Here is a 27,156-nt window from a genome sequence, read left to right as displayed (position 1 = left end):
GCTGTGCCTTGGGCGTAAACCAGAAGTCCATAAAAGGAGTCAAGTACAGACACACTCTTGCTCCTTTTCCGTGTTTTAGTTGTCTGGATTCTGACTTTGCCTGCTTCTCTGGCCATGCAGTGGAAATGAAGTTGACTTGTCCTAAGGTTTGTCATAAGAAAAGTTAAAAAGACATCTCTCTTGGTCAGCATTCCAATTCCCTGCAAAGGAAATCTGTCCTTAGATTGAGTGAATCAGCCTGAAATCCAAGTTTTAGTGCCTCCACTTACCGCTTCTTTTTATAAATGTTATTTATTTATTAATTTATTTTTTGGCTGCGCCAGATCTTCATTGCTATATGTGAGTTTTCTCTAGTTGTGGGGTGAGGGTTCCTTGTTTGGGGGCACAGGCTGCAGGCACACGCTCAGTAGTTGTGGCACACAGGCTTAGTTGCCCTGAGGGGTTTGGGATCTTAGTTCCCTGACCAGGGATTGAACCAGAGTCCCCTGCATTGCAAGGCAGATTCTTAACTACGGGACCATCGTGGAAGCCCACTTGCCACATCTTTTCTTCATCAGTTTCTTGGAGAGGAAGGGCATGCAAATGTGAGCTAAAGTTTCATCATCTTTAGAATTTATTTTGAGGGTGAAGTCATTGAATGCCGTGTTCTTCAACTTGCTCTCAGGGGCAATGATATCAATCTCATGGACTGGAAATGTGTTTCTTAAATGGAATAGTCTAGATGAGAAAGAAAACTGTTAAAGATGATCACATGTAGTAAGAATAAAGATTTTTCATCCAAGTTTTGTCTTAGTGACATGTGTGTGTTTGTGTGTATGTAACTGCTCCTATACTGAGTTACTTAGTCAAACATGTTTTGACAGTGAGTTGTGCCCAAAACAAGTTTGCAAGCCAGTGACTGCTCCTCAGATCCCCTTCAAGATTTTTCTTGGGAGGCGAGGGAGGGAGGCACCCACTGGGAAGGAGTCCAAGCCCCTCACTCTCCCCATCAGAGCAGCTCCACTTTAATCTGCTTTGTACTCTGTTTCCACCTAAAATATCTTTTAAACAAAGGATGCAGCAGCCAGAAGTTTGCATAAGTGATTTCCCAGGTCCCTTCTTGGGATTTTTAGAGCTAAGTACAGTAACCATCAGGAGTGGATCAGGAATTATTTTGGTGTTCTGTGTGAAGGATGGCTTGAGAAGCCATCTAGCCCTCATTTGCTTGAGGTATTTTTTTTTCCCTGTCTTTCTAACACTGAAATGCAGTTTCCCTACTTAATCCTATAGAAAACTGTGAGACTTAGCATATAACCAAGACAACACTAAATCTGAATGGACTTGAAGCAGCCTTATGATTTTTAAAAAAGGAAAAACAGCGAGTCCTCCTCCCGGCCCTTCCCCCATCCAGTTCTTTAGGGAGGGATGAAAGGCAGAAGTGAGCAATGGCAACATGAGAGAGAAAGAGGTTGCAGCTCCATCACGTGGTCCTCAGAGAAGTGAGCATCCTGGGGAAAGACAGCTTCTTTAATACAAATAAATAGTGTGAGAGTGGAAGTCGCTAAGTCATGTCCAAGTCTTTGTGACCCCAGGGACTGTCCATGGAATTCTCTAGGCCAGAATACTGGAGTAGAAGGGATAGGCTACCCACTCCAGTATTCTTGGGCTTCCTTTGTGACTCAGCTGGTAAAGAATCCACCTGCAATGCGGGAGACCTGGGTTCAGTCCCTGGGTTGGGAAGATCCCCTGCAGAAGGGAAAGAAGAAAAAGGAAGTAGTAAGAAAACAAGACTAAATAAGAAAACAAGCTAAAAGGGCATCTTATAGAACCTCCTTTGGGAAGTTGCAATAGGCTTAGCTAGTCCTTGTTTCTGCCCTTGACGTTGTAGAGGGGCAGACTGTCCTAAGAGCTTTGATCTCATGTTGAGCTCTTTTATTTAATTTTAGGTCCTGTTCTGCCTATTTGCATACAGACCCAAGAGTGGGACCTTATGTTGGTGAACATTTGGTTAGTGATTCATTGCACTCACACCTGTCCTGTTAGCAGCGGACTTCACTTGGTCCAGGCAGCTCTCTTTAACTCACAGAAGCTGTGTAGGCTAGGGATGAAGATCCTGACTTGGGTCAGCCATCTGGGCTTTGAGACTACACTGCACTACTTAACAGTTCCGTGACCCGGGCTAAGTCTTAACCTTCCCAAGCCTCCAAGTTTTTCCATCTGTAAATCGGGACTAGAAATAGTGTCTGTGTTGTCAGCTTGTTGTACAAATTAAATGGGATAATAATGTATTTAGCATAATGGCTTGCTTGGTTCATAACAGGCACTCAGTAACTGTTATGAATCCCAAATTTCATGAAGACTGTGATACAAAAGACATATTGACTTGAATTCTTTGTGATAATCATTTTTCATTTGTCTTTCCATTTGCTGCTGTTGTTTAGTCTTGAAGTCATGTCAGACTCTTTTGCAATCCCATGGACTGTGGCCATCCAGGCTCTTCTGTCCTTGGGATTTTCCAGGCAATAATACTGGGGTGGGTTCCCATTTCCTTCTCCAGGGGATCTTCCTGACCCAGGGATTGAACCTGTGTTTCTTGTATGGGCAGGTGAATTCTCTACCACTGAGCCACCTGGGAAGCTTTTACCTAACATGAAGAAAAGCTAGAATTCTGACAGTGCAGCACATTTCTTGGTACAGATCATACATAATCATGAGCAGAGGAAGGGCATATTGGGACTTGGTTTGGCATGAGTTTTAAAGAGAATGAAGAAGAGGGATTTGGGGAAATTGAGAAGAGATATTCAAGATATTCTTTAGAAAGTCAGCAAGAAAGCACAAGAGGAGAACTGAACATGTTACATCCAGGGGATATGCGATGTGAGGAACACAGTAGAGTGGGGGCAGTCTGGAAGAAAATTTGTTTGTTTCGTGGCCCCAGTAGGGGTTGTTGAGAACCATTCCAAGTGAGAGGGGCTTCCCTGGTGGCTCAGACAGTAAAGAATCTGCCTGCAGTGCATGCTTATTAATGCAGTGTAGTCACGTGGTAACGTGCCCGTGCAGGAGAAACAGGAAACTCGGGTTCAATCCCTGGGTCGGGAAGACCCTCTGGAGAAGGAAATGACAACCCTCTCCAGTTTTCTTGCCTGGAGAATCCCATGGACAGAGCAGCCTGGTGGGCTACAGTCCATGGGGTCGCAAAGAGTCAGACATTTTTTAACAACTGAACAACAACAGAGAATTTTTTAACGACTGAACAACAACAAGAGATCTTACATAAAAATCTTCCTTTTTCTACAACTCACTAAAAACATAAATAAAAGGGTGAACGAGCCATTCTGGGCATTCTCTAACCACAGTGTCGGGCAAGGGTTGAGTAGAGGCTGCCTTTTTAGGAAAGGCTGTGTTCTGAAATTTGCTGCAGTCCCTGGCTCTCACAGGTGTCCTGCCAGGGAGGGTGAGAAGCAGTTGCTGTTTACCTTCATCTTTTTTCTGTTGTTTATCTTACAGTAGAGGGAAAAGAAAAATGAAATATTTCTTGTAACTATATCTCTGTCCTAAATGACAAATGTGAAAATAGCCCAAAGGAGCCTTTGTTGCAAGAAGAATTGGCAAGAACATATTTCTTTGTATAAGTAACTAGCACATTTCGCTCAGTAGTCTCTTGGCCCTTAGAATCTTTTCTAACTATTTAACAATTAATCAGGTTTACTGTTATATGTGTTTATGTTTGCGTATAGTTTCCAGGGAACCAGGAGCAAAATGAAAAGAGTTTAGCAAGTTTGTAGGGAAGAAAGATATTCGTGGAAGTAAAGGGCCCAGATGAATGAGAACCAGAAGAGAGCTGGCAAACATTTATGCCAACAAATCCCATAGATGGCTTTGGGAGAGAGACCAGGACACGGTGGTGCTAGTCAGCTCGGGCTCCCGTAACAAAATACTGTGACTCGGGGCTTTCGATGACTGGCTTGACTCCTCACGAGGGCTCTCTTCCTGGCTTACAGACAGCCACCTTCTCACTGCGTTGTCACATAGCATGGTGGGGGGTGGGGGACAGGATATCTGACCCTTCGTATAAGAACACTAATCCTGGGGCTTCACTGGTTCTCCTGTGGTTAAGAATCTGCCCTGCAATGCAGGGGACACGGGTTCCATCCCTGGTCCAAGAAGATACCATAAGGCAACTGAGCCCATGTCCCACAACTACTGAGCCCATGCTCCGAAACAAGAGTAGCCCCCACTCACCAAAGCTAGAGCAAACCCACACATAGCAACAAAGACCCAGCAGAGCCGAACATTAAAAAAATAAGTATATAAAATTAAAAGAAAAAACACGAATCCTATTATGGGGATCCCACCCTCATGAATTCGTCTAAACCTAATTGATCGACCAAAGGCCCCGCGTTGGGAATGAGGGCTTCAACGTGAATTTGGGGGGGCACGTTCAGTCCATTACAATGGTCACTGTCAAGCAGTTTACAAGGCAGTAAATGGCATGAGATACAGATGATTAACTCAGAGTAAAGCGTGAATACTATTATACAGGCCTAAAAAAAAATGCAATCAAAAGAGGAGGGGCAGACCTCATGAGTCAGGGGATGCTTCATGGAGAAGATAGCATCTGGGCTAGAGCTTGAAGCCTAATGGGAAGCTGCTTTGAACCACAGGGAGCTCAGCTCTGTGCTCTATGATGACCTAGAGGGGTGGGATGGAGAAGAGTGGGGAGGGAGGGCCACAAGGGAGGGGATACATGTATACATACGGCTGACTCGCTTCTTTGTACAGCAGAAAGTAACCCAACATTGTAAAGCAATTATACTCCAATAAAAAATAAATAAAACTTGAAGCCCAACATCCCACAGCTGAGAGGGAGCTGCATTCATGGCCCTAGGCAACAGTGTGCTGGAAATGTAAATGAGTCCCGTGTCATCCCACTGCACTCACCATTGGTCTGATTTCTGACAAGCCTGCTTCATTTTAGATGTTTCGATCACAGTCAGTCCAAGCCTATGCAGTCATTTAGTTGCTGATGTCTAGAGGAACTTGGACTACCTCTGGAGATAAAATTAGATCCTCGAGAACTGCAGTGCCCCCAGCCCCTTGTCCAAATTGAGTTAATTAATCTGTAACTCGAACACCCTAAAGGCCCTATTTAAATACAATTTCACTGTTCGTGAGAAACTCCAGGAACCATGATTAAAACTGAATGCAGTCAGAAATAAAAAGTGTGAATCTGTCTTTAATCTGAAATTCTCAACATGAAAATGTGGCATAAGTTTCATATTGTTTCAGCTGGCTCTTAAATACATATCACAATTATTAATAAAATGATAATATTCTATATAAACTTCATGAAGATACAATTGGTCTGAAAATATCTAAGATTTCCACATAAGCACTTGTTTTTAAAAATATACACAAGATGCTATCATTATGGGCCATATTTAGATGGTATTATTCTTTCATAAATATTTCAGAATTAAAAACACAGTGTATGCATGCTAAGTTGCTTCAGCCATGTCCGACTCTTTGCAACCCCATGGATGGACTATAGTCTACCAGACTTCTCTGTCTGTGGGATTCTCCAGGCAAGAATACTGGAGTGGGTTGCCATGTCCTCCTCCAGGGGATCTTGCGCATCTCCTGCACTGGCAGGCAGGTTCTTTACCACTATCGCCACTTGGGAAGTCCAAAAATGCATTGTTGCTGCTGCTAAGTCGCTTCAGTCGTGTCCAACTTTGTGTGACCCCATAGACAGCAGCCCACCAGGCTCCCCCGTCCCTGGGATTCTCCAGGCAAGAACACTGGAGTGGGTTGCCATTTTCTTCTCCAGTGCACAAAAGTGAAAAGTGAAAGTGAAGTCACTCAGTCGTGTCCGACTCTTAGCAACCCCATGGACTGCAGCCTACCAGGCTCCTCCGTCCATGGGATTTTCCAGGCAAGAGTACTGGAGTGGGGTGCCATTGCCTTCTCCACCAAAAATGCGTTAGGTACATAGAATTCAACTGCAGCTTTTGTCTCTGACTAGCTTTCATAGATTCAGGCAGCTCTCCCATATTTATGTCAATAAAAGGGAGAGGTGACGCAGATAATCCAGAAGTCATTGAGAGGATGCTTTGTTTGAACTGCAGCTGTCCTTTCAGAGTAATTTTCAGCATGGTCTAATAGTAAAATGAGTTTGTGCTTCTTAAAATGGTAACCATTTTGGAGTGGGAATTCCAGAAAGTCTCGATACCTAGAGCAAGGCCACAAAAGGAATAATCCACTGGAGTGGGAATTCCAGAAAGTCTTGATACCTAGAGCAAGGCCACAAAAGGAATAATCCACTGACAGATATTAGAGGGTTTTTAAAAATGTATATTGAAAGCAAGCCAAGTGAAGGATCAAAGATGAGAAAAGAAGAACAGGAAGATGATCAAAAGAAGAGAACATAAGCTATTTGTAGCTTTTCATTTCTACTCTTAGACTTTTAGGTTATGTTCTTAGAGTTAAATAGGTGTTGCAGACCAGGGGCCAGGAAAAAGAGAAAGACATTCCCTGGTGGTCCAGTGATTAGGACTCTATGCTTCCACCCCAGGGAATCTGGGATTGATCCCTGGTCTGGGAGCAGAGATTCCACAAGCCGAGCAACCCTGCAGACAAGCTTTTCTACATGGAAATTTGAACATTGAGATAGTGTTACTGTCTTGTCATTCACACTCTTTTTATCCTTAACTAGTTGCTGAAACTTGCCTGGGGAAAGCCATAGGTTTTTGCTGCCCAGATAGAGAGCAAGCGCTGCAGGGACTTCCCTGCGGTCAGCGATGAAGACTTCACCTTCCAGTGCAGGAGGTGTGGGTTCGATCCTTGGTCTGGGAGCTCAGATCCCACATGCCTCGAGGCCAAAACACTAAAACAGTAGAAACAGAAGCAATGCTGTAACAAATTCAATGAAGACTTTAAAAAGGGTCCGCATCAAAATCTTAAAAAAATAAAATAATAAAAGATGTCAAGTACTCTTAAAAACAAAAAGGAATGAGTCCTAAGGAAAACACTAACCGGGTGAGACAGAAGGAGAGGTGACCTGTTCTCTTTAGTGTTGTAAGATTTCCCGCTGCTGTTGATAACCAATAAATGTGAAAACCTGTTCTGATTGAGCAATCTCACTGCAATCCATACAGTGCCTTATTTCTTTATACATACCTTTTTAGAGGGCTGAAATGTAAATTAATAAACCAGCCAGGGCTGCATGCCAAGATGACTTGAAAGTTAACTGGAATTTATTGATCTGCAGCCTACAAGCTGTTCTTTGCTGCACTGCACATAAGAAAGTCAGTCCTTAAAGTCGGCCAAATTTTTTTTTTTTTTTTACCTCGAAAAAGATCGTTTACATCTTGAGATAGCACTGTTGTTTGGCGGGTACCTTCTCCCTTCTACCCCTCTTCCCCTCCTCCCAAACTGGGTCATTAGGGACTAATGTTGACAGCAGTGATAACTAATGCAGCATCGTAATTCCTGCTTCATTTTCTGCATCAATAGAGGGGAAATGAAGCTGTGGCTCACCAGGCTGGCTACTTTTCAGCCCCTGTCTGTGAGGGGTGTAGGGGAGGGGAAGTTTAAAAGGTAGGGGAACAACAGAAAGCTCCTGGTTGCCTTTATTAACCTGTTAAGAATCTAGCCTCCCTGGATGTCCCAAACGCCTTAAGCCCATTTCAGTTTTTCACTAGACGGTTTCTCTTGAAGAGCCACCTGTTGGGTGAATCTAAGCCCTTCCTATCAGGTGTCCTGAAAGAGCCTTTTAAACTTCAAAGGGGTTTACCTGGCTTTACTGTTCAGACAGTGAGTATAATAGACACCCGCCCGTATGTCCTTTGTGATTTTACAAACTTTTCCAGTGGCCTCTCTCAACTTCTGGTTTTTCTAAGCTGAACAAACTAACAGCCTCCATTTTCCTATTGTGTTTCTTCGGTCTCTGTTTTTCTTTGATCTCTTCACATACACACACACACACTCACACAAGTGTTGAGGTTTTTTTTCCTTCCACTCTCTAAAACAGCACCTAAGACATTTTATTTTCCCAGTTTCACTGGACTTGCCTAATCAAGTACCTTTCAAGACATAGTAATCAAACCTGCACATGTTGGATAAGTGCAGATAAGCCAGTTTGGTATAAAGAGCATCCTTTACTTATCATTTTTCTGGTCCGCTAACTGCCCTACCTCCACCAACACCTAAATCTCTCTGTCTCTCTCTGGCTCTATCATGCACGCAGATCTTTCCATGACTTTAGGCATTCTATCACCTGCAAGAGGTAAATGGATTCTGCAGATAAAGCTTTTTCTTTTTTTTTAAAGTGTGCTCACTCTCTCTCATGCCAACATAATTTTTAATATTAAAAAGAAAATCCAGCTGATGCTGGCTACTAGTTACTTTTAATACTTCTGTGATGGAAAATGTTGGTTCTACTCATCATTTCCCATCTTTAATCAAGTCCTCTCTCCATGAGAAAACACTTTCCCCAATCCCATGTTAACTCCGCTTTTATAAACTGTCTTTGATGTGGAACCTTGTCAAAGGGTTTTGAAAGTTTAAATAAATTATGTGCTCTCTCAAATTATTTACCTTCTCAAATAACTCAGAATGATTGGAAAGACATGCCCTCTCTCTGTATAAAACATGTTGCCTTTCCCCTAACAGATTATGTTTGCACGTATGATAAATATCTTATACTTTATCATAGATGTTACTGACTTGCCAAATATGAAGTGAAGCTTTGAGTTTCAGGATCCAAACTGAACTCATTTTTTTTTTCCCTTAAAAATCTGGATAATGGATAAACAATCCAGGAAAACAACCAACTCTGAAATTATTTCTCTTTTGGTATGATAATGCTGCTGCTGCTAAGTCGCTTCAGTCATGTCCGACCCTGTGCGACCCCATAGATGGCAGCCCACCAGGCTCCCCGTCCCTGGATTCTCCAGGCAAGAACACTGGAGTGGGTTGCCATTTCCTTCTCCAATGCATGAAAGTGAAAAGTGAAAGTAAAGTCTCTCAGTCGTGTCCAACTCTTAACGATCCCATACACTGCAGCCCACCAGGCTCCTCCGCCCATGGGACTCTCCAGGCAAAAGTACTGGAGTGGGTTGCCATTGCCTTCTCCATTTGGTATGATAATACTTAACATAATTCTTTATTCTTCTAATCTACACTTCTAATTATATTTAACCTTAAAATGATCATGTTTAATGGTAAAATCACCATAAGGAAATCAGTCAAGAAGTAAAAAGGGAGCAGTTAAAATTTTGTTTCTTTATCTTTTTGTGTATCTGTCTGTCTATATGTATATACATATGTACATATATAACTCATAACCAGATTCTAAATAACATGTGAATGATACAAAATAATTCATTTTAAAAGAGAATTTGCAAATCAGGTAATGATGTGCACGTAATTACATTTTACTCATACAGGAATTCTGCATTTCCAGTCCCTTTAATAAGATGTGATGGCCGCATCTTTGGTTAAATGTGAAGTTTGTGAGGTAATAATTAGTCCCTTAGGTAGAAAGTGGAGGGCCCCCTGTAAGTACAGTCCTTTTCTGGATGTTTAGACTACAAAATCAAGTTGGCCTTAGTGCCCGTCTTTTGGGATACTGCAGTCTTGCGGGGAAGACAGACGGCAGTCATGAGTCTGCCCAGAGTCATGAGGAGTGTGGTCAGGGATGCCCAGGAGTCCCAGAGGAGCATGAAGAGGCAGGTTGTGAACACGGTTTCTGGTGTCATTGTTTAGTCACTAGGTCGAGTCTGACTCTCTGTGACCCTGTGGACCGCAGCACGTCAGGCTTCCCTCTCCTTCACCATCTCTCAGAGTTTGTGCAAACTCATGTCCCTTGAGTCAGTGATGCCATCCAACCATCTTGGCCTCTGTTGCCCACTTCTCCTCTTGCCTTCAGTCTTTGCCAGCATCAGGGTCTTTTCATTCCTGTTTAAAAGTAGTACATCCAAGTCAACAAATGCTTATCCAGTCCTTGCTGTTGGCCAGGCATTACAGGAGACAGGATATAGCTGCTGTCTATAAGGAGTCTGCAAACTAGCAGCAAAAGTTGTTGAGATTTTATATAAAGACATAACACACTATATATATATTTATATATATAAAACTCCCTCACAGTTAGGGAGACTGTGCCCTAGATTAATGGCCTAATGATTTTCAAGTGCTCTGGATGAACCAATAGTCCCAGCTCATTTTTAGTGGTAATATTTGTTCGATGCTCAGACTTTTACCATACAACAATTTTGCACTGTTTTAATTTTATTTGTTTTTCTCCTAGTTTGGGCTGCACTGGGTCCTTACTGCTGCAGGCAGGCTTTCTGTGTAGCGGTGAACAGGGGCTGCTCTCGTCCCAGTCCGAGGGCTTCTCATTGCAGCAGCTTTTCTTGTTAGGGAGCGCAGGCTCTAGGCGGGCGGGCTCAGTAGCTGTGATGCACGGGCTTAGTCACCCCGAGGCATGTGAAGCTTCCCGGACTAGGGATTGAACCCGTGTCCCCTGCACTGGCAGGCAGAGTCTTATCCACTAGACCACAGGGAAGTCCCAATTTTGCAGTCGTGAAAAAGAATCATGATGTGAATACACGTGAAAGGACGATTAGAGGATACTGAGTAAATAAGTAGCCCTGCCAATAGAGAAGTAGACATAAGTTATGAGATATTATTTAAGTGGGATGAAGGGTTTGTTCCAAAACATTCCTTCCCTGTTCTGAAGGCCTTTTCTGCACATGCCCTTTGCATTAGGAGCTTCTTCAAGAAAAAAGCACCACCTTCAACACACGCTACAGCCTATTTCTTTGTGTTCTTCCCTTTTTGACTATCCTCCCCTTGTGCCAAGCTTCCCTGCAGCCCCCATCCCCAGGCGCCTGCGCACACAGGATTCCAGGTGAGGAGAAGGCCTGCTGATTGCTGCACGTGATGTTCTCATAGTTCTTGGTGGTCATGTTCTCATAGTTAGTGGTTCAGACTCTCCTTCTCCCTCTCACTTAGCATGTCGCTAATGCATAAAATGTTAATACCCCTTAGAAAGAACATATGTTACAGCCTCAGTGTCTTGTCAAGCATACTCTAATCCATTAACAATTTTAGACCTGACCAAAAGCTTATTCTTGACTGCGTATCTGTCGCTACACTCTTTCCTATTATGTATCCCGTGCAAGTTCTGAGCACAATGATGACTTTAAATAGCACGTGTTTTGATTTTGTTAGCTCTAACCTTCTTTATATGAATACACTTAATTTCACTATATGAAATTAAATATGTCGTTTGGGTGTGTTCCAGTTGCCCTGAAACATTAATTTTATTCATCTCCATTTTCCCCATCTTTTTATTGACCCAGTGCATCAGGATCTATAATGTCAAAAAAGAAAAAAAAAAGATTGATTGACTCGGGGAGTGGGGAATTGGAATGTAGTGATTTCACGCTCAGCTGTTGGCTAACAAGGCACCGTGGTCTTTATTTAGTGAGGCCGCAGAGGTAGGAGATGAAGAATTGTGTAGGGCCCAGCTGCCGTGGCTACAGAGCAGGCAGCTTAAAGGGCTTCAGGGTTCCAAGTGTGAGGGGAATTGTCTCTTCCCAGCAGGTAAGAGATAGATCTAGACAGAGTCTGTCGTGTTCAAGATGCTGACTGGCCCGGCCAATTCATAAATCCTAAAAATTACAGCATCCTCTGGTTGGGAGGAAGTGGGAGAGGCATTTAGTAGAGCGCTTAACCCTTCTAATGCCAGGGAGGTAAGGCCTCCTGATTGATGATTGTTTATGAGGGGACAGTTTGTGTTTAAATCATTTTTAAAACTATATTTCCCTTTTCCAGTCTCCTTTTAGATGAAAATATATTGTCAGCTAATTAATTATCTCTTTAAGTGAAATTGGAGAAGGAAATGGCACCCCACTCTCCATGGAGCCTGGAGACTCCCATGGACAGAGGAGCCTGGTGGGGAGCTGTCCATGGGGTCACACAGAATCGGAAACGACTGAAGCCACTTGGCAGCAGTAGCAGTTACATGAAATCTTGTCAGTCCATCCAATTTACTTTTACTGCTCTGTAGCAAAATAGGGTAGTATATGTATATTATCTTTCAGACAATTGGTGGGTATTTTTTTACACGTTGGCCTAAAATAACTAGAAAGACCTACTGTCTTGGTTGTGTGTGTGTGTGTGTGTGTGTGTGTGTGTACATACACCGCACATACACGTATGAAGTGAAGTGAACTCTCTCAGTCGTGTCCGACTCTTTGCGACCCCATGGACTGTAGCCTACCAGGCTCCTCTGTCCATGGGATTTTCCAGGCCAGAGTACTGGAGTGGGTTGCCATTTCCTTCTCCAGTTTCACTTCCCAACCCAGGGATTGAACCCGGGTCTCCCGTATTATAGCCAGACGCTTTTACCATCTGAGCCACCTGGGACTCCTAAATTTATATAACTTTTTAAACATTTAAGCTTTGGTATAATATATAATGGGCTTCCCTGGTGGCTCAGATGGTAGAGAATCTGCCTGCAATTCAGGAGACCCAGATTTGATCCCTGGGTTGGGAAGATCCTCTGGAGAAGGGAATGGCAACCCACTCTAGTATTCTTGCCTGGAAAATTCCGTGGACAGAGAAGCATGGTGGGCTACAGTCCAGGAGGGGTTGCAAAGAGTCAGACACAACTGAGCGACCAACACTTGCACTTTCCTTTATTCATAATGCATAATAATTTTTGGTAAGGCAGTGTCTATGAAAACTAGTTTGCTAAGGCAGTAAATTTTCTGAAAAGAATGCAAAGGGCAGTGTTTACCCTATTAAGAAAATTATTTTCAAGCACATTGAAGTTACTGTTAATGTGCTTATACCAGGTGAGCCCAGGAAGGACCTCTCCTTGGCAGATTTAGCCCTCCTCTAGTTTCTGTGCATCCTTAGAGATAATATGATTGCATCTCTTTAAACAGTATTAAACCTTAGATTTTGATTCAGACATGTCTTTCCGGCCATCGATCCAAATTAGGTTTTACTATTACAAATATAAGATTCTTATTTCTTGATTTTGTTTTTGCCTCATTAATGATTAAAGTATTTTTTTAATTTTGTTGATATGGAGAAAGGACACTGATATCATTATTTTTGTTGTTCAGTTGCTAAGTCATGACTGACTCTTTGCAACCCAATGGACTGCAGCACACCTGGCTTCCCTGTCCTTTACCACCTCCCAGAGTTTGCTCAAACTCATGTCCTTTGAGTCAGAGATGCCATCCAACCATCTCATCCTCTGTCATCCCCTTCTCCTGCCTTCAGTCTTACCCAGCATCAGGGTCTTTTCTAATGAGTTGGCTCTTCACATCAGGTAGCCAAGATATTGGAGCTTCAGCTTCAGCATCAGTCCTTCCAATGAATATTCAGGGTTGATTTCCTTTAAGACTGACTGATTTGATCTCCTTGCTGTCCAGGGGACTCTCAGGAGTCTTCTCCAACACCACAGTTCAAAAGCATCAATTCTTTGCTGCTCAGCCTTCTCTACGGGTCAACTCATATCTGTACATGACTGCTGGAAAAACCATAGCTTTGACTAGATGGACCTTTGTTGACTAAGTGATATCTCTGCTTTTTAATATGCTTTCTAAGTTTTAGCATTAGCATTTTTAGCATTCTTTTCAAGGAGCAAGCATCTTTTAATTTCATGGCTGCAATCACTGTCCTCAGATACCATTATTAATGTTCCTTATTTAATGCCTGCCATGTCCCAAGGATCATATATCCCAGGAAACATAGCTTATTCTGAAGACTGGAGTTCCCTTGTGGAGACTGCTCCATTTCTTCTGCTCTTCTGTTCCGCCGTTATTCTCACTCCCATCTTGCTCACACTCTGATCTTCAGGCTGTCTCATAATTTGGGACAGAACTCAAATTCCCAGTTCCAAAGTGAGTCTCATCTGTTACCATGGTTACAGGTCCAGGAGGCGCATCCTCATCCCAGGGTCCGTTCGGTGCACATCATGTCCTCAGTACAGAATGACCCTACTCACAGTGGCCCACTGTTATTCAGATCCAGGTAACTCTGGGTGTCATCATGCCCTCATTTCTGCAGAACATAACTTCACCTGAGAAAAGCCTGAGGGAATGTGATTTGCCTGTAAAGTGCAGGATTGGACCTGAGCTTCCTTCTAGAGTTATGATGGGTTCGTCTTTTCTTTACTTTTTAAATATTTTGGCCATGCTTAGAGGCATGTGGGATCTTAATTCCCCCACCAGGGATTGAACCCCCTTCATTGGAAGCTCGTACTCTTATTAAGCACTGGACCACCAGGGAGGTTCCTGATGGGGGTTCATTTTAAACTATGCCATTTTTATTTCTCTGGTTGAACTCTTAGGAGTTCTATTTTAAATCATGTTTGCCATACTTTTGCAACAGTCTAAATAAAAACTGGTTTGAAATGACTTCTCTCTTGGAGTTCCTCATTTGGTTCCAGAAGGGTGCATTTGTTCCTTATTCCGTAGATGAAGAGGAGGAATGCTTTCCTTCTCTTTCTCTGTGTATTCTCCCTCTGGTCCAGGTTCACACCTAGCTGGATAACGGAATCCACTGGTAGCTAAATATCTACACTTCATGGCCTCGTGGTCATAGCTAAGATAGAAAGCAGAGACACATTTTTTCCCACTTACAACGTAATGTTAGGACCCATAGAGCTCAAAGAGAGAAATGAAGTAGTCTAAAGAAATGGAAATGAGGGCCAACGCGAGGTGGAAAAATCCTTGCAGTATGCAGACTCAGTTGAAGTTATACCCATGCATTATATAAAACCAAGCCTGTGTATTTAGGATTACCATGTTCTTAAATGCGACCAGTGGCTTGATTGGCTATATTCACCAGTCAGACTTTCCTCGTGTGGTTATAAAGCCCCACAGGAAAATTATAGCTCCCATCTAGACCTCTTATTCATGCAGCATTCTGTCTTGTCAATCGTGGTGTGATCTTTTGGTTTCCATAGATACACAGCAACTTAAGGGTAATTTAGGATATAGTCAGGGGAAAGTAACAACTAGAGTTACCCGTTTGGGAATTTTCACAACCGGTAAAAGTTCTTTTTTCCTCTTCCTTCTCCCCTGATCCATTTTATCACTAAATCTCTAGGTAGGAACCATCTTGCCATGTAAGAAATTAATATGATGGGTAAGACTTCAGTTCAGTTCAGTTCAGTCGCTCAGTCGTGTCTGACTCTTTGCGACCCCATGAATTGCAGCACGCCAGGCCTCCCTGTCCATCACCAACTCCCGACTTACATGTTCCAATACTTATGGCTGATCCATGTTGATGTATGGTGGAAACCAACAAAATATTGTAATTATCCGTCAATTAAAAATAAATAAATTTAACAAAAAAGACTTACATGTTCCAATTAGCTTTTATGCATCTCTTAGTTATTTGGCAAAGCTAAGTGGGCATAGGTCATATTTTCAGCTTTAACAGTATCACATACGGAGATTTTCAACATTTCTGGTGTTTGGTGTTTGGTGTTATATTCTGGTCATCAGTCATGTGAAAGTTGCTTCCAGGATTTTCCTCAAGCAACTTAACTTTAAGTACAGATTCACCCATTTCCTCTAATCTATAATTTATTCAGTAAGTATTAGTTGAGTAGCTACTGTGTGCTATGTGCCACAGCTATAAAGCTTAAGTAGATATTATTAATGAACTCAAGGAACTGGCAAAAGAGCAGAAGAAGTATACTTGTAATTACACCAGATTGATAGAGGTGGGAAGTGCTGTCACTCAAGTGTGAAAATGTGGTAGAGGAGACAGAAAATAGCAATTAAGACCAGCGTGTAAATAATAAAGCTTCAGCACGTAAATGTGGGAGACATTATTAGTGGCACTGGCCTGGCTGGTATATGGTAATGATGACTTTTTATAATAACTATATGGCCCATGGGTTGAGAGTCATTTTCCACACACGGTAAAACTACAAAGAAGTACCAAATGATTCTGGACAAATCCAAGTTATACTCTAAGAATCCAATGGAGGAGCTGATGCATATGTGTCAGTGAGGTGTGAGTGATGGAGCAGGGCTCTGGCTGGACCATGACCCACCATGGAGCTGGTAGCTGATGGTAAGACAGCATACCAAAGGGATCAAGTTGGCTGAGGTTTCCTGGAAAGACGCAGAGGTTGGGACTAAAGAATCAAAGAAGCCTAGACCCAGGGGCTTTAATTGTAGGTAGAGAAACTTTCAACCAAAGCTTAACAGACAGTAAGTATTGTCTTCTCCTGGGAAATGATACTACAGAAATAGTGGGATTTGAATATTATTTTTAAAATAACATTTATCGCAAGAGGGGGCTCTGATAATTAAGTATCATATATTCATTAAAAATTTGGGGGAAAGCATGAAAATAAATCCTTTATGGTCCCAGTACCTTAGAAACAATTTTGGTTAACATTTTAGTATATTTTAGGTTTTATTTTGGTTTGGAGTTTGGGGGTCTTTTCCTTTTTTTAACTAAATTGAATTCATGTTCCATATGGCTCTATATAATTTATAATCTGATCCCCCAACACTTGGTAAGTCTTGAACACTTTCCTATGTCATCAAATACTCTTCTGCAATGTCATTCTTTTTTTTTTTTTTGTATGATTTTATTTATCTACTTATTATTTGGGGCTCTGTTGGGTCTTTGTTGCTATGCAGGCTTTTCTCTAATTGCGGCAAGCAGGGGCTACTCTTGAGTTGCGGTGTGTGGGCTTCTCATTGTGGCGGCTTCTCTGGTGGAGCGCGGGCTCTAGGGTGTTCAGGCTTCAGAAGTTGCGGCTCCCGGGCTCTCGAGCACAGGCTCAACAGTTGCTTAGTTGGGCTTAGTTGCTCTGCAGGATCTTCCTGTACCAGGGGTCCAGCCCATGTCTTCTGCATTGGCAGGTGAATTCTTTTACCCCTGAGCCATCAGGGAAGCCCAAGAGTGTCATTCTTAGTGGAGTAGGTAGGTTGGTGCGTGCTCTGTGTCCAACTCTTTGTGACCCTGTGGACTGTAGCCCACCAGGCTCCTCTGTCCATGGGGTTCTCCGAGCAAGAATAGTGGAGTGGGTTGCCATATCCTCCTCCAGAGGATCTTCCCAACCTAGGGATCATCAGACCCACGTCTCCTGTGTCTCCTACACTGGCACACAAATTCTTTACCATGAGCCACCTGGGAAGACCTCTTAATGGTGTATAGTTCCCCGTATGAATGTGCCACAATCCAGTTCCAGTTTGAACTATCATTTTGTGTTGAAGATCCCAAAAAATAAATCTTTTCATACATTGCTAATTATTTCCCTAGGATAAATTTCCAGAAATTTTTACTCAAATTTTCAGCCAACAGATACGGGTCATGGAGGTTGCTAGGACTACTGTCACATATAAAACACTGTTTTAGGAAAATATGAAGTGGATGTAGTGTGCAGCATGGCTTGGACAAGAGATTCTGTGAGAAGCAGTTTAATCTGGTGCTGAAGAACTAGACAGCTTTGATTCCTATCCCAGTTCTCCTTGCTGTGTGACCTCAGTCAGAGAAACTCATCTCTGTGCCTTGATTTCTTCCTATGTAAAGAGTTCTCATTCATTTGAAGCAATTAAGGCAGTGCTGGGCACATCACAGCTGGCATTATTGAGTTGCCGTTAGTATTATTATGGTAATCAGTTAGGTTTGAAGTGCTAAGAGTCTAGATCGAATTGAAAGGAAAACTACAGAGAGAGACAAATCTGTAGGACTCCGTGACTGATGGCTGTATCGGCCAAAGGAGAGAAAACAGTTTTTTGAAACAAAAGTCAAAGTTTTTAAGCCTGGAGGAGTGAGTCTCTCAGAGTTGAGGTGGCTTTGGCCACTGAAGTTGACACAGTGGGAGAAGGACAGCAGACAGATTGAGGAAGGGCATGTTGCTGTGGGATGATCAGAAGCGACCTGTCAGCATAAGAGACTGAGCTCCCAGGAGAAAGCAGAGCTTGGACCACTGCGGGTAGGAGGAGAGAGGCAGGGTCAAGAAGGCAGACAGACCAGACCAGCCAAAGAGACTGAAGAGATGCCATTGCAGAAGTGGACAGAGAATCAGATTTGGGGCACCAGAGAAGGATAAATGTCACCAAGACGTGTGTACTCATCGGTGCCAAAATGGCAGAGTTCAGAGATTGGGAAGCCCTGGTAGCTCAGTGGTAAAGAATCCACCCGCATTGCAGGAGACCCAGGTTCCATCCCTGTGTCGGGAAGATCCCCTGGAGAAGGGATGCCTACCCACTCCAGTATCCTTGCCTGGAGAATTCCATGGGCAGAGGAGCCTGGCGGGCTACAGTCCATGGGGTCACAAAGAGAGTCAGACATGACTGAGCCATTAAAATTTTCACTTTCTTTCACGTTCAGAGATTGACAGGAAATAAAAACCTTTACTAATTCTAGTTAGTAAATTGAAGGTAAAGAAGTTTGAATTTTCTTGATGTGCTCTATGGTGATGGTCTTTTCATTAGTTTTTCTTCCAATATCTTAAAACTCTGTGAATTTTAGTCACTGTGTGTTTTGGGTCATTTACAAACACTACTTAGAATTCTTTTTTACCCTGTAAGTTACATTTTCGGAAAACTTGCAAAGCAGTTTTCCAGCTTGCCTCCTAAGATATCTTCGTTTCTCAATCATAATCATCTTCGGCACAGTTGCCTAAGCATTTGGTTCATGTAACCATTAAAAACACAGGGACAAAAATGCTGTAAAATAAACAGGACTGCAGATTTTATGCAGTTATCACTTGCCAAGTTTCCCCTTTGAAACCGAAGCCATTTTTGTGTCATTGAAATATAGTAGAATGACCTATAAACAAGATTTCTGTTGCGTTTATATATTACAACAGATGAAATCATTTTAAGTAAAATGTTAAAAGCATTTACTTCCTAATTCAGACCAAGCTTGATCCAAAAAATATTCATCGTTCATCCAGAATTTTAGAAAATGAAATATAACTGCGTTTTGATTCTCAGTTCATTTGCTTTTTAAACCTGGAAGGACTTTGCAGATATAAAAGCTCCATCACAAATGCAAATCCTTTCTTATTTCTTTTCTTTCTTTCCACTTTGTGCAAGTTGTTTTCGCCTGATCATTTCACTCTTATATTATATGTTAAGGCTTTTGGCTTATTGGCACTCGCTCACCCTCTTCTCACGTTGAATGTTACTCTTACTAGAACTGGCCCCCAGACCTCTCATTACTAGTTACCAGCCTAGTAACCAGACATCTGATTGGTGTTTTCCATCAAGCATTAAAGGACACTTTGTTTTGTTTGGGGTTTGAATTTAATTTGAAGAATAATTTTCCTCAAGTCCTGGTCTACCTGACTTTGCATTAAATCATTTCTGAGTTTGATTTTTGCCTCAAAACACGTGTTTGGATAATTTTTAAATCTCTTTGTTAGATTCAGCTTAAACTGTGTTTTTTTTGCCTCCTGTTTCCTATTATTTCATGGGTGCTCCACACACCACCGAGCCCAGATGGATTCTTTATAATGGCTGTTTGATGATTCGAAGGAGGGAGTAAGGAGATTCTTTCTTTTTTTTTCTCCTGTCTACAGCTGCTCTCAATATGGCTCATCATAACTGAAAGGAAATGAATAAAGATGAGTTATCTGAACTGAAAATCAGCCACAGAGCAGAAGCAACTCATCCACAAATCCAGCAGGGAAAAGGAAGTCATTGCTGTCGTTTATTTATTCATATATTTTTAATGGTGGCAGGATTATTTTTTTAAATCGTGTACCTTTGAGTCGTGGCCATTTGGAGCATTTGGGAAGGACCATATGGTTCCAAATGAGATTCCCATCACATTCTGTGCATTTGAAACCATTTATGCTGCGCCTCTTGGCACGACCTACTCCTGGAGGATGAGCAGACACATGCAAGAGCTGTAGACAGAATGAGAGAACATGCAAATAGCATTGAAGGAAATGTTAGTGGTTTGACTTGCCATTTTTGGATCAGCCTTCGTTTGGATGAGACAACCTATATTTTATTTTAAGCAGTGATTATCTCCATATTTTGTGCATTACATGTCTCCCGTGATTAATATCTACCCTCGTGACTTAGGCACCAGCAGGGCTCCGAAGCATTTCAAGCAGGGGAAACATGTGGAAAGAGAGTTTTGAGTTTGAGTCCAGATTAGGATGGAGGCTAAGGGTCGTCACAGAACTTGCTGAATCACATGTTTACCCTGTAAGCAGAAAAGATGTGGGGCTTTCCCAGTGGCTCAGTGGTAAAGAATCTTTCCGCAAGTGCAGGAGACACAGGTTCAATCCCTGGTCCAGGAAAAACCAACATGCCACGGAGCAACTAAGCCCATGAGCCACAGCTGTTGAGCCTGTGTTCTTGAGCCCAGGAGCTGGAAGTACCAAAGCCTGCAAGTTCTGGAGGCTGTGCTTCACAGCAAGAGAAGCCTATCGCGCCAACGAGGGAAAAGCCCACATAGCAACAAAGACCCAGCACAGCCCCAAATTAATTAAATTATAAACAAAAAAATTATCAAAAACAGCCAGCACACACACACAAACAGAAGAAAAAAAGAAGAAAAGATTTAAGTGTGAAAGGCAATGTCTAACTAAAGTAATCTCGTGTCCTGTGGGATTTGCCAATAGGAGCACCTAAATTCTGGCCAAGTCAGCTTTTATTCATAACAAACAAGAGACTCGCTGTCGGAAGTCACGTACTGGGTCTGGTTGTACTTCAGATTCACACAGACCCAGGGTCAAATCCCAGTAACGTCATTTCTTGCTTTGTGTACATGAGCAAGTCCCTCAGTCTCTCTGAGGCTCGTTTTCTTCATTTCCAGGTATGCATAATAGTACTGATCCTGCAGTGCTGTTGGAGAATTATTTGAGAGAGCAGTGCCTCACGTTACGTGGAAGGCACTGAGGCAGTGTGGCATGGCCATTCGGAATTCTGGTTTCACAGTCAACAATCCAAGTTCTTCTATTTAAAACAATATATTTATTTATTTATTTGGCTGTCCCAAGTGTTAATTGCAGCACGTGGGATCTTTTAGTAGTGGAAAGCAGGATATTATTTCCTGACCAAGGATCAAATCTGACCCCCCTGAGTTGGGAGTGTAGAGTCTTAGCCACTGGACCACCGGGGAAGTCCCCAGCTGTCCCAACTTCTGACACTTAACTTCGTGACCTTGGAAACATAGCCTGGTAATCACATTCACATCTCCTAGAGCTGTGACGAGAAGTGACAGAGAGGTGACCTGTGTACGGGAGGGCAGGAGGAGAAGGGGACGAGCAGTACTTGCCCAGTATTTGGAAGTGCTCACTACTCTCATATGCCGACCTTGCAGAATGGTCAGGCAGATGGGAGTTTAGGCCTGCGATTCTTGGCACATTATGAATGAACAATAGTGGAAATTGCTGCCCCTGTCATGTAAAGTAATCCAGTGTGGAGTCCCACCTTGCCAGGAGCACCCTTGATGAGACACACCTGGCTCCTCATTGTGGAGTTCCTTATGGCCACAGGAGCATCTGGTCCGGCACTTAACATCTGTCATGATCCTTCTCCAAAGCCAGGATAAGCTCTACAGCCCCCAGAAAACTTTTTTTTTTTTTTTCCCTTGCCCAACTCAGAAGTTTTTGACATCCCATTAGGCTATGGCACTTCCAGGCTTGTTACACTGGAGATGTGGAATTGGTCACAATGTACATATTCATGAAATATGAGGCATTCTGTATTCTGAGTAGTTCTGCCTGCAAAGTCATGTGTCCTCTCCAGCATAAGTTACATTATATTAAGCATCGCTTTGGAAGGCAAATGTATGAGTGAGGGATCTTTCCAACCTGACGCAGGTGAAGACTGCTACTGCTGCTAAGTCACTTCAATTGTGTCTGACTCTGTGTGATCCCATAGACAGCAGCCCGCCAGGCTCCCCTGTCCCTTGGATTCTCCAGGCAAGAACACTGGAGTGGGTTGCCATTTCCTTCTCCAATGCAGGAAAGTGAAAAGTGAAAGTCAAGTCGCTCAGTCGTGTCCGACTTTTAGCGACCCCATGGACTGCAGCCTACCAGGTTCCTCCATCCATGGGATTTTCCAGGCAAGAGTACTGGAGTGGGGTGCCATTGCCTTCTCCGACACAGGTGAAGAACTGGTGGCCAAAGGGTTGACGGTTTTCTCCAGCTCTGATATAGTCAGGTCATGGGCAATGGGGAGCTTTCGATGGCCTGGCTATCTTGAAGTAACTCAGAAAAATTGCTCTGAACTTCAGGGCTCCAGGAGAGAAGGGAAAATATGTTGCATTTTCAATAATGTGGCTTCCCTCATAGCTCAGTTGGTAAAGAATCTGCCTGCAATGCAGGAGACCCCGGTTTGATTCCTGGGTTGGGAAGATCTGCTGGAGAAGGGATAGGCTACCCAGTCCAGTATTCTTGGGCTTCCCCTGTGGCTCAGCTGGTAAAAAAGCTGCCTGCAATGCGGGAGGCCTGGGTTTGATCCCTAGGCTAGGAAGATCCACTGGAGAAGGGAAAGGCTACCCAGTCCAGTATTCTGGCCTGGAGAATTCCATGGACTGTATAAGCTCTCAAAGTTGTTAGTTATTCTGATTTTTTTTTTTCTGTAATTTACTGAACCATCCTTCTTATTGCTGAATGCTTGAATTGCTTCCATTTTTCTCTTTTTGTTACTATAGCTAACATTGGTAGAAAATATAAATAAATAATAAGCAGTGGCTAGAACTGGGATTGTTTCTATGTCTTTATATCTGAAGTCAACAAATTGATGAGGAGGATGGCTTCCGACTTGGAAGACTGCTGGTAGAGGTGGCATTTGACCTGGATCTGGGCAAGGCAGCAGGAGTGTGGATATTGAGGGGCAGAAGTGGGTGGGTGGGGCAGCAAGGACTCAGCCAGGTGCGGGGGCACCGGGTCTGTGGCAGGCCGGCCAGGGCGTCCTCTCAGGGCAGCACGGGGCAGCGGCCAGAGGGCGGGTTTCTTAGAAAGAGTGGAAAGTAAAACTGAAAAGCTGAATTCACTGATTTTAGAAATCAAGACATTCACTGTATAAGTTCCAGTGTTTCCTGAGAAAAACCTGACTGGTGAGACTCCTGAATTGCAGGGTTTATTGCTCAAAACAGTACATTTTTCTTTAATACCAGAGCTGAGTGAGGAATAAGTTTATATTTTGATTCCAGGTAACAGCACAAGCTATTTCTGTGATAGGCTAATCCTTAAACAGCTATGGAGTGAAGGTACCCAAATCCTGCTTTTACAATGGAGTCAGTCAACCTCTTCATTATTTTAATTATACTCTTCTTAATGAACTTCAATAAACTTAACTGTTTCCAAACAGTTTGAACAAGACAACTATTTAATAAATAAAAAACCAAATGAGCCAAAAATGGATTTTTAAATCTAAGATATGATTACAGAATAAATAGTTAAACCAGATATTAAAACAACAAAGTGTGTAGATACCGTTAAAGTCTTCTTGGTGTTCAGCGCTTGGCTAGAACATAATAAATAAAATATTAGTCTTAGTTTTCCCCCCAATTTGTGAGTCAATAATTTCTATTAACAGTTCGTAAAATGGCACGTCAACATGAAATGTAAGTGCATTTCTTATAGAATGCTGAAGTAATAAAATCTCCACAGAAGTCGAGAAATCAAATTAGCTATTCTCCCTTCTCCTACCTTGATGTTTAAGAAAGATTAACTTTTCTCTTGGTGTCGCAGATGTTATTTTTTAAAAAGTCATGAAAGAAGCACATAAAAGAGAACAGTCACTGCCTTCTTTGGCAGGCTGCTGGCATGAACCGACTTGTTAGAAAACCCTCAATGGAGGACTTTATAACACGTGGAAACATTAGATTATACACATTCTCACAAAATGGTCTTTCTTTCAGAAGAGCATCTTCTTAAAGGCATCCAACAAAAACATCCAAGTGTAAGTTTTTAAAAACCTCTGTTAAAATTCCACAGTCCCAAGTTGACTTCATTCATTCGGCCACTGAATACGTATTTATTTATTGCCTCTTGTATGTGCAAGAGGGGTTTCCCTGGTAAAGAATGTGTCCACATGTATAAGAAATCGCACTGGGTGCAACGGTTTCCTTAAGCACTGATTTCTCTAAAAATATGTATTTGTATTAGTGAGTGCCTTTTCATTTTTTTATATTAACTGTTTCTTCTCTGTGTACTCCTAGTAATTATTTAAGCTTCATATGGAAGGGAAGTAATTTTTTTGTGTGTGGTTGCTTCAGTGATACCTTTGCACTCATTCCTGAGGAAGGCAGGTAGGAAGACTTTTGGAAAGGGATGGGGGATGTAGTAGGGCTTCCCCAATGGCTCAGTGGGTGAAGAATCTGCCTGCAGTTCAGGAGACTTGAGTTGGATCCCTGGATCAGGGGAAGCAGGAGGCAGGAGACTGAGGAGCCCAACCCAGCCCTGTGCAGGCTCCCCCTGGGGAGCAAATGGGAGAAATGGATTACTGTGAATTGGGCTAGGCAAAGGGCAAGGGAGCCGAGGACCGAAGGCACCTATAGACATGGGACAGGATGAACAGCAGAGGCCCCAGGATCAGAGTTCAGATCCCAGCCTTCCCACTTCTGACTCTGTGACCTGGGCGACTTGCTTACCTCTCTACACTTCTCCTTTGTTGTTTTTTAGTTGCTAAGTCATGTCCGACTCTTGTGCGACCCCATAGACTGTACCCTCCAGGCTCCTCCGTTCATGGGATTCTCCAGGCAAGAGTACTGGAGTGGGTTGCTATGCCCTCCTCCAGGGTATCTTCCCAACCTAGGGATTAAATCTGCATCTGGAGGTGGATTCTTTACCACTGAGCCACCAGGGAAGCCCACACCTCTGCTTCCTCATTTAATAAAAGGGAAGAGATAATGGTAGTAATAATAATAATTGCATCTACCTCGTAGGCTTGTTGGGAGGGTTAAAAATGGAGTCAATATATATATAAAGTTCTTAGGATGGTGTCAGACATGTAGTAAGCGATGGATAAACTTCAGCTGTTATTATGGTTAGAGGTCCTCTTAGGGAAGGCCATGCAGTCAGAGAGGTCAGCCTGAGCTGGGATGATGTTCTCAAAGCCATTCCAGACCCCTTTCCTGGAAGATGTGCGTACAAGCTGTGCATTTAGTATACCTACATCATTGCTCCTCAGTTATCTCTGTCTCCAAAAAACAAGTTTATCTGTATGAACAAACACAGAGTCTACAGCATACATCCTATAATCACGTGCTGATGTAGAAACTGAAAGGAATCTGTGTCATTTATCTGTCTTTCATCACATTTAGGGTGATAGGGTGAATGAGCACCATGTTAGGAGCCCAAAGACATGGGTTTGGGACTACATCTAACCTCGTCACTGACTAGCTGCGACCTTAAGCATGTCCCTTCTTCTGTACAAGGTCTCTGACTCCTTTTCTGTAAAATGAGGATAGCCTTTGGGGCTCCCAGAAGCCCTTTCAGCTCTAATAGTCTGTGCTAAAGCATTACTAAGTTATAGCTAATAACAGTTTCAAGTGGGAATGGTGTTCATTCATCACACTATACTGAGTAAAATCAGAGAGCAGGAAGACCAAGGATGCGGACCTCCTAAAGGTGGCACCCAGGAGCTCCATCCCCACTGCCCCCAGGAGTGAGGACAGGAAGTCACCCCTGACCAAGGAGGTGTTCAGTCACATTTCAGGAACTGTGTCCTACAAGCCTGTAGCAGGCGAAAGCAGCAAAGAAGATCTTATTGCTGAAATGTAATTATGCTGCCTCCTCGGGCCCCTGACACTGCTCTGCATGTCCATTCTGTATCCCGCTGGCCCAGAAGTCTGGACTGAACCAGTGCGAGGGCATGTCCAAGTCCCATAGAAGCCAGTGCAGCAGCTGCTGGGAGGTTTGCAATGTAACCGTTTCTAATAGTAGGTTAAGTGTTTTAAATGGAGGGCCTTGGGCCCAAGGGGAAAATAACAATGCAGTTATTCTGAATTATTGCAGAATTAGATGATCTGCACTGTAGGTGGATCTAGTGGTGAAGAACCCGCAGGAGACTGATGAGACGTGAGTTTGACCCCTGGATTTGGGAAGATCCCCTGAAGGAGGGCATGGCAACCCACTCCAGTATTCTTGCCTGGAGAATCCCGATGGGCAGAGAGGAGCCTGGTGGGCTACAGTCTATAGGGTCGCAGAGTCAGACACAACTGAAGCGGGTTAGCATGCACACATACACACTGTAAGAAAAATTTTAGATAAATGGAGTTTGCAGCTTTACATGCACAAGTTTGTTGCTGCTGTAGCCACTTTGGTATCTGAATCTTGGGCTTGCATGTAACACTGAACTAGTTGTGTGAGCATATCATATTTATATTGCCTAAGTCTTTGTTTCTGCATTTGGGAAATGGCAATATTAAAAGCATCCACCTCATAGGGAAGCTGTAAGGACAGATTTCTAGAAGTGGCAGGTGACATACAGCTTTATCTGCATAGCCAGGACGTTGGAAACTCAGTGTTGAATAACAGGTGAATGGTTGAGCCAATTATTGTACAGCCATATGATGTTCATTAGAGTAACAAGCCATTCTTTCACTGATGTAAAAGTAATTACAGCCAGCTGAGATCCAAAATGATGAGGAAGTCTTAACTTGGTAGAGAGGAAATAATAATTATAATCACTAATATTTATATAGTGGTCATATGCCAGATCCTAAGTAAGCCTTGCATTTGTAACTACTCATTAAATCCTCAGAACAACCCTAAGAAAGAGCTACTATTCTTATATAAACTCATTTTGCACATGAGGCTACTGGGGCAAAGTAATATTAAAAAATCTATTGGGGGCTTCCCTTGTGGTCCAGCGGTAGAGAATCTGCCTTGCAATGCAGAGGACACTGGTTCAATCCCTTATCTGGGAAGATCGCACATGCCACTGGTCAACTAAGCCCACTCACCACAACTATGGAGCCCGTGCACCTTGAGCCCATGCCCAACAACAGAAGCCACCGCAGTGAGAAGCCTGCCGCCAGAACTAAAGAGCAGTCCCTGCTCACCGCGACTAGAGAAAGCCCTGCGTGCAGCAGTAAAGACCCAGCGCGGCCAAAAATAAAAGTTTGGGTTTTTTTAATTAAAGAAAAAAAACCATATCTGGCCAGTAGGTGGCCAGGCCAGAATTAGTATAAAGGAATTGG

At 42.9% G+C, this 27,156-nt stretch overlaps 1 protein-coding gene across 7 annotated transcripts in view; it reads left to right on the top strand.

The window, feature by feature from the left end:
- The window catches only part of CDK14 (cyclin dependent kinase 14), a 662,541-nt gene that overhangs the window by 587,560 nt on the left and 47,825 nt on the right, over positions 1-27,156 (top strand). The window contains exon 15 of one of the 7 annotated variants that reach the window (XM_086397991.1): positions 19,565-22,705. The exons of the other annotated variants lie outside the window; for them this stretch is intronic. The gene's annotated coding sequence lies outside the window, so the exon portion shown is untranslated. Of the gene's footprint in view, positions 1-19,564; positions 22,706-27,156 lie in introns of those variants that run through there. 7 annotated transcript variants of the gene reach the window in all.

Source organism: Bos grunniens, chromosome 4, assembly GCF_055505025.1.
Source record: "Bos grunniens cultivar Pamir isolate PY7600 chromosome 4, Bosgru_T2T1.0, whole genome shotgun sequence".
Taxonomy (NCBI): Eukaryota; Metazoa; Chordata; class Mammalia; order Artiodactyla; family Bovidae; genus Bos; species Bos grunniens.
This window is presented reverse-complemented; position numbering and strand designations above follow the sequence as displayed.